Below are 7,898 nucleotides of genomic sequence, written 5' to 3'. Positions count from 1 at the left end.
AAACCAATGCTCTGGTGTGGCCAAGTCTTCACAGGCACATTTAGGTCAAAACATAGATAGCATCAAGAAGAGAGGGAGGCATTCCGGTTACCCAGAACAGCTAGGTGTAGCATGGCTGTGGTCAGCTACAGAGCGGAGTGTGTTCTAGACCACGAGGAAGCCAGTGTGTTACCAGGATGCTAGGAGAGAATGCAGTCATTGAGGTGATCTCAGAACTGAAGAGGCTGAGTTTGACAGATGACAAGGAGCCACAAGGGGGCTTTTGAGCCAGACAGTGGCTGGCTGGAGCCAGGCTTCAGGGCAAGGATGCAGCAGCAGAATGAGGGCTGGCCTGAGATGTGAAGAGGCAGTAAACTCAAAGCTCCCCATAGAACCAAAGACAGAAGGGACTAGGAAGACACAACAGCTCTGGAATTGGAAAGGAAAGAGGCCAGCGATCAGGGACCACAGTGTGGGCTCTGCCAACAGGGCTCTCAGGAAAGAGAGCGATGTCGGTGGGAGGGAAGACTGAGGTCTGGCCCATTAGGGAGTGTGGTGCTGCCATTCCAAGGGGTGAAGAAAATAAAGAGGAGTGTAGCATGATTAATAAGAACCCAGAGACAGATATTGGGATTCAACCTGAAGGTCAGAAAAGCAAAACGGTCAGCCACTCATTCTTACCTCTACCTCAGTCCTAAACGGCCATCCTGCCTCCAGGAATCCTCAGAATGAGACTCTGTGAGGGCTGTCTTCTCTCATTTTAAAATCCTCTCTAGGGCTGGGATTAAAGGCGTGCACCACTACGGCCAGGTTTCTATGGCAAACTAGTATGGCTACTGGGATTAAAGGTGTGTGTCACCACTCCTGGTCTGTAAGGCTCACCAGGGTGGCTGTTTTACTAGCTGATCTTCAGGCAAAACTTTATGTATTAAATACAAATAAATATCACTACAGAGGAGAAAAAAGTTAGGGAGACACATTCATGGCCTTGTGCTAGGGAACGCTGAGTTGGTTCCCAGGAAGGAACACTGGGCTGGAGATGGGAGGGCCTTGAGGAACACTGAAGGACGTAAGGAATAGAGGAGTCATTGGAAGGTTGTGGGGGATCTGACTAATAGGAAAGAGGAGACTATGCATAGAAATCAGACCTAACCAGGCGGTGGTGGCGCATGCCTTTAATCCCAGCACTCAGGAAGCAGAGACAGGTGGATCTCTGTGAGTTCGAGGCCAGCCTGGTCTACAAGAGCTAGTTCCAGGACAGGAACCAAAAGCTACGGAGAAATCCTGTCTTGAAAAACCAAAACCAAAACCAAAAAAAAAAAAGAAAGAAAAAAAGAAATCAGACCTAGAAGAAGCCGATGGGAAAGGCCATGGTGAAGAACACAAGAGATGAACTCTAGAAGCTCATGAAGATTTCTCCAAGAACCGTCTACTCCTCGCATAAACATGCATCTCCAGTGGGGAAGGGAGTCAAGGGGAGCGAAGATAGGAAAGGCAGCTGGTTGTGCACACTCAATCTTCCTGTCACTTAACTTGCTGTCTCCCCCACGGCCTTTGTACAAAGTGAAAAATGGTACCCCTTCCCGGGATGTGTTTGCTCTATCAGATGTGGGCATGGCAAGAAAAAAAAAAGACCCCTCTGCAAGTTCCAGAACACCAAGTACTGACTTAAGGTAAATATCAGAAGGGGATCTGGGAGATAGAGATAGGGGCATGCATGATGAGTCTGGTTGATGGATCTGGGAAGACATCTCCTAGACGACCCGTTTGAGGAAAGATGTTGTGGATCTGAGGAGAGGGCAGCCATGGAGAAAGTCATGCAAGCTGCTCTCTCTCTCTGGCTGCCGTGCAGAGACTGGACCGTGAAGACAGAGTGGAATAGGGATCAAGCCAAATGCCAGAGTGAGAAATGATGGTGTGTTAGAACTGAGAGGTGGCACCCAAGTAAATGAAGGGGCAGGATATGTGTGGGAGGGGGGCACCTGTGTGGATATGTCCACATGGGTATGGAGGACAGAGGACAGCCTCAAGCTCAGTTCTCAGCTGTCCCTCATCTTGTTCTTTAAGAGAGGGTCTCTCATCAGCCTGAAGTTTGCTGAATAGGCTAGGTTGCCTGTCTAGGGTCCCTAAGGATCTGCCTGTCTCCTCCACTCAAGCACTGAGATCACAAGCATGCATCACCACGCTGGGCTTTTTACACGGGTTATAGGGTATTGAACTCTACATTGAACTCTTCGTGCATATGCTGGGGCCGTTTACCAACTGAGTTGGTGTCCCAGGTCTTCATTTTGTTGTTAAATCCCAAGCTATCCCTTGGTGAGTTGTCTATGGGATATGAGCACAAGGAAGGCTGAAGAGTAACTTCATAGTTTGGGGAGGATCAGAGAAGCACACTCATCATGACTTGGCCCTTTGTGACATGCGGGGATGCGTCAGAAAGAGCACTTATTAAGAAGACGAGATCTGGAGTTTTGCGTTACATGTGGGTCTGCAGTTGACACTCAGGTGGGGATTTAGTGTCAGGCCAGGCTCAGAGGAGTGCTTTGCCCTTGAATTAAAAGCCTGGGAATTTCTCATATGTAGACAGGATCACCAAGTGAGTATTTATTGGACAAAGGGTCTCCGAGGATGCCCTGAGACACTCTGCAGAGGTCAGGGATCACTGGCAAAGAATATTGGCAAAGGACAATGGTGGATGAGGAGGAGAGCCACAAGAACAGTGAGCTGGAAGTTCCTGAAGGTAGTGTTTCATAGAGGAGGTAGTGATGGCTGTGTTCGATGTTCTTCCTTTTTTTAAAAAAAATTATTTTCATTTTTTAAGGCAGGGTCTCATGTATCCCAGGTTGGCCTCCAACTCACTCCGTAATCACTGACTTTGAACTTCTGATCCTCTGGCCTCCTGTGTGTTGGGGTTATGAGTGTGCAACCATCACAGTTAGGGATTGGCCCCAGGGCTCTCTTTGTCCTGGATAGGTATTCTACCAACTGAGCTATACCGTCAGGCCTGTCCAGTGCTTTTGGAGGTCAGGTAAGGTACGGACCCATTCACCATGGGTTGGCGATGAAGAGGGCATTGATAATCGCAGTTTCAGTGGTGGCGTGATCGACATGAAATAGCCCAGAGGACTTTTGTTCTTAAGAGAGCGAGGGAGAAACAGAAGATGGTGCATCAAGAAAACTTTCAAGAAGCTTCGAATTTCGTGGGAAAGATCCAATAACGAGGCATAAGAAGAAGATACAGGAGGGAGATGAGGCCTGCTGCAGAAGGGGAAGTGGGCCTCTGTTGGAGCCCAGAAAGACTGATCTCAGTGAGAATCGAGGAGGCAGAACTCACAGGCATCTCTGCAGAGAGCCACATGATGCTATAGCAGCATCCTGGAAGAACTCTTTTCCGGGGTTCTATTTCCTCAGGGAGGAGGTGTACCGGAAGAATGGCTGATGGCATGGGGAGAGAGGCGATGTAGAAGAGTCTTGGAGTTGAGCAGGAGCCAGAGTAAGCAAGGTGAGTGTGAGGGTCGCTTGGGGGCATCCATATACTTAACATGAACTTTCAACGAATGGCTTCTCATGTGGATGAGCATAGAAATGTATTTTAATTACATGCCCTGGGAAAATCTAGACATCACATGTGATTGCTGGGATGGCTTCTAAGTGACTGACAGATTGTCTTATCAGCTGCTATGATAAAATGCCCCAACGAAAGCGAGCAAGGGGAGAAAGGGCTTATTTTAGTTCCAAGTTCGAGGTTACAGTCCATTGTGGCAGGGCAGTCACTGTGGCAGCTAGTCACATCCACAGTTCAGAGAGGGGGAGAGTTTGTTGTCTGCCACCTTTGGTATGAAATCACATGACAGCAACAGTGTTGTGGGTGTTGCGTCTGTGTCCCCTCGGTAGACACTCCCCTGCAGTGTGGCAGGGATGCTTTGGGCCCTGTATTCCTGCCCGAGGGAAGTCTCTGGCCATGTGCACATTTGGTCCTTGCGATGTCAAGCGTTGGAACCTAGGCTAGATTCGACTCAACAGAGGATGGAGTTTGAGGAGCAATGCTTCAACCCTCTCGCCTCCCACGAGACAGTCCTGACATGCGTCCCCCAGTCTCAGAAAGGGTCCCTGGTGAGCCTCGTCTCTAACAGTACCCACTCTGCTGCCTTTACTCCTTCTTGCCTCATCTCCTCCAGTCCCGTGCCACGCTTTAGTATCTTCTGGGGCTGTCCCCATACCTGAAAGGGCAGGAAACAGGGTAAGATTCATGATCCAGAGTGAAAATGTCAGTGACCCGTACTTAGCCCAGCTCAGGCAAGTCTCTCTGCCGATGCTGCGTCTGTCGATTCAACTACTCTCAAACTGGAGAGCACTCAGAAGACAGCTGTGCCTGTATTGAACATGTATGGAATTCTCCTGGCCATTACTCCCTAAACAATATGGAGGACAAGCATGCATGCTGTATTTCTACTGTATTGGGTATTAGAAGTAACCAAGATGTAAGAGCCAGAAGCGTCGTGAAAACATTGCTTTCCAGATATAGCAGGGCAGATGAACTCACAGAGACCGCGACGGCACGCACAAGACCTGAACAAGCTGAAGACAGATGAAATCCCAGCATGGGGAAAGGAGGAGAGTTATGAAATCCCACCCCTTGTCATGAAGCTGTTCACAGCCGACACCTGCTGGGAGAGGGGGAAAATCAGTTCTCTTCATTGGAGAGACAGTGGATACAGTGACCACCCACCAGATCAGGCCTCATGCTCTCTGGAGGAGTTAGGCAACACAAACTGGATCCTGTGGATTTTTTTTTTTTAAGAGAAAAGGACACAGCAAATAAACTTAGGTTGGTAGAGGAGGTGGAAAATCTGGGAAGATTTGGGGAGGGGAATAAATATGATCAAAGTACATTGTCTGAAATTTACAAAGAGTAAATAAAGTCATTATTTTACCAAGTTACTAGAGATGGGTTAGGCTTGCTTGAGGTTTTGGAAGGATGTGTGCAGGCTCTGACAATACACTACTTCATTTAGGGGACACGGCTCAGAACAAGTCCTTACAAATCTAAAACAAAATCGGAATCATATCAAGTGTATATGGGACTTTGGATATCCTGGGGCTTCTAGGAGCAGGTCCCTGTAGCTTTTGAGGAATGGCTAAGCATCAAATGCACTCTGGCCTCTCTTCCTTTCCCCTTTCTCCCCTCCCCTCTCCTCCTCCTCCTTTCCTCTCCTCCCCTTCTTCCTTTCCCTAATATAACCTCCTAGTTTTTTTTTAAAGATTCACTCCGGGGTGTTTGTCTGTAGTTTCAAGATGACAGCCCAGAAGGTACCACGCTCAGGACCACACCGGCAATCTGAGAGAGGAGCCGTTGACGGGGATTCACAGCGAGCTGCTGAGGGCAGCCGGAAGGGCTTCCAGCGGCATGGCGTTTGGGCGCCGCTGCTTCATTGAGTTTCAAACTGACACTTCTTGTCAAGGGGCTGCTTCATTGGTCTCCGCTGACCATTTTGGCACGAAGCCCAGCGGAAACAATGGTGCTCTTTTCTCTGAACAGTCCTTTGGGTCACCTCAGAGAAGATCAGGGCCGGGGATTGAGGGCGGAGAGAGCAATTAGGGAGGAGGAGGAGGAGTGGGCTTTCAAAGGTCAGCCGGAGTATGATTAGCGATTGCCCGGAGATTTATTCCAAGTGCCTTTCCTAACTGGAAAAACAACAATAAAAAGGAAGAAGAAAAAAAAAAAACCACGCAAGCCCACAAGTGGGGTAGAAGTTGAAGACCACTTTAATTCATAAGGAAAAGGGCTTGAATAATTGATGCTGCCGCCCTGCCAAAGATAATTTCAGCCTGCTCCCTCTATCTCACAAAGACATTTAGCATTGATTGAGATCAAAGTATCAGGAACCCCTGCTGCTAGGCTGAAAGGCAAAACTCGCAGCGGCCTTCCTCTCTGCTCTGATAATGTCGTCTTTATGTAGTTAATAAACTGTACACTTCAGTCAAACTATATCATTACAGAAGACTTAGGGAGCTAATAATTTAAAAGCAAAGAATTGCCTCTGTTCCTCACTTTGAACTAAACAACATTCTGTTGAATGAGGGGGACATCAAAGTCTTGTCACTATTACCAGTGTGGCTCTAGCAGAAGGCCCCACAGAGTGGGTACTTCAGTCATCAAGGGGAAAAGCAAGAGAAAGAAAGGGGGGCGGGGAGATTAAAGACATTGGCTTCTCCGCCCAAAGGCGGTACCAGGTGTTTTGATTATTATGATTTGTACCGGGCAAGCATCAGGTGGCTCTCGTATCAATGCGTGTCCTTGTCCAGCTGACGCCCGTGAACCGGGTCAGACAGTTCGCTTTTCACCTTGGCCCTGCTCTGAACTTTGTCCTGATGATATCTGTCTGCCTCTAACCTGCCAGCCCTGCAAGTCACCCTGGCTTCCCTGGGGCCTCTTTAGGTGGCTTGGCTTCTCTCTGTGCTGGGTCATGGGGCGGCACACTCCCCTTTCAGCGTTGGATTACTATCGGTCATTTCGTGGCTTCCTCCCAAGCTCCGATTTTGCTGGATGAAGATATCTGAAGCCTGTGCATCTGAGGGTGTTATAAGCAGGGTGTGGTGGGACCTATAACTCCATCTCACCCTCAAGCTGCTGGGCTGTATTGCTTGACATGAGGGACAAGGGACATCGTTGTAGCCTCATACACTTCATATTCTGAGGGTGGAATCACTCACTCAAAACAGGGACTTGCATGCAAATGGTTTGAGAGCAACTCCGGGCAAGAAACCTCTATAGACACGAAGGAAGTAGAATAAACAGAAGACCCGATTAAGAGAGGCCTCCAGTGATGTCAGATCTTTCTCTGGCTCCATGGGAGCTTAGCAATGAATGGTGATCCCCTTGGAAGGGGGCTGTCTTATGTACTCTATACCAATCATCTGATGCCTGTGGCTACTGGGGTCCGGGGTGTGTGTGTGTGTGCGCGCGCGCGCGCGCGCGTGCACATGTGTGACATTTCAGATCTGTCCTACCTATTCTTTAGGCCAATGACAGTTTTTAAGACAACAGTGGGGAGCCCTGAGCCTTTTGCAGACAGCACATTCAACAGCTGGGAGATGGTGTGTCAGCCTGCAGAAGGGATCTGGGCTGGGTGGTGCTGAGGGCAAAGTGAATTATTTACCAGATAACTAGAAACTTGCAAAGTGTAAGCGTGAAGTTTTATCTCGAGGAAAGCATGTATTTATAAGATGCTCTGCTGTCTCCTGGGAACAGTGGTACGCTCCTGTTGTCCCAGAATTCAGGAGGTAGAGGCAGTAGAATAAAGAAATCAATCAAAACTAGTCTCAGAGATGTGGTGAATTGAAGGCTATCACCTGGTCTAATTCTGTCTCAAGAACAAAATAAAACAGGTTCTGTTGTTTTTATTCTCCGCCTTAGCCGCCTCCACCATCCTGGGTCCATCATGTTCTTTCTGGACACTTTCCATATACAATCTTGCTGAGTTCTTTCAAAGCGAAGCCCAGGGACATTCTGAATGGCTGGAGCAGGGATGGTTATTGCTGTGTTGTTTATAGTGGTAGACCCTTGGGAACAAGAATTTCTCCAACACCGTGCACATCAAAGTAAACGCTGTCTCTGCAGAAGGGCATGGGTATGCAGTTAGTAAAGACTCTGGGATGACACAGGGATGGATCCATAATGCATTGCTGGATAGAAAAAAATAGGCCCTGGAGTTTTGTGATAGCAGTGTGGCTGAGTGGGTAAGGTGCTTCCTGAGAAAGCATGGGACCTGAGTTTGGCTCCCAGGCCCCCACATAAATGCCGGGTGGGTGTGCAGCAGCCTATACTCTGCTTCTTGAAGGGCAGAGGAAGAGAAACCTCAGGGCAAGTGGTCTAGCTACATACGTCAGTGTGAGTGAGCTCTGGTTCAACTGAGAGA

The sequence above is a fragment of the Chionomys nivalis genome, chromosome 7 (genome assembly GCF_950005125.1).
Source record: "Chionomys nivalis chromosome 7, mChiNiv1.1, whole genome shotgun sequence".
NCBI lineage: Eukaryota > Metazoa > Chordata > Mammalia > Rodentia > Cricetidae > Chionomys > Chionomys nivalis.
The sequence above is the reverse complement of the archived record's forward strand: the minus strand, read 5'-3'. Positions refer to the sequence as shown.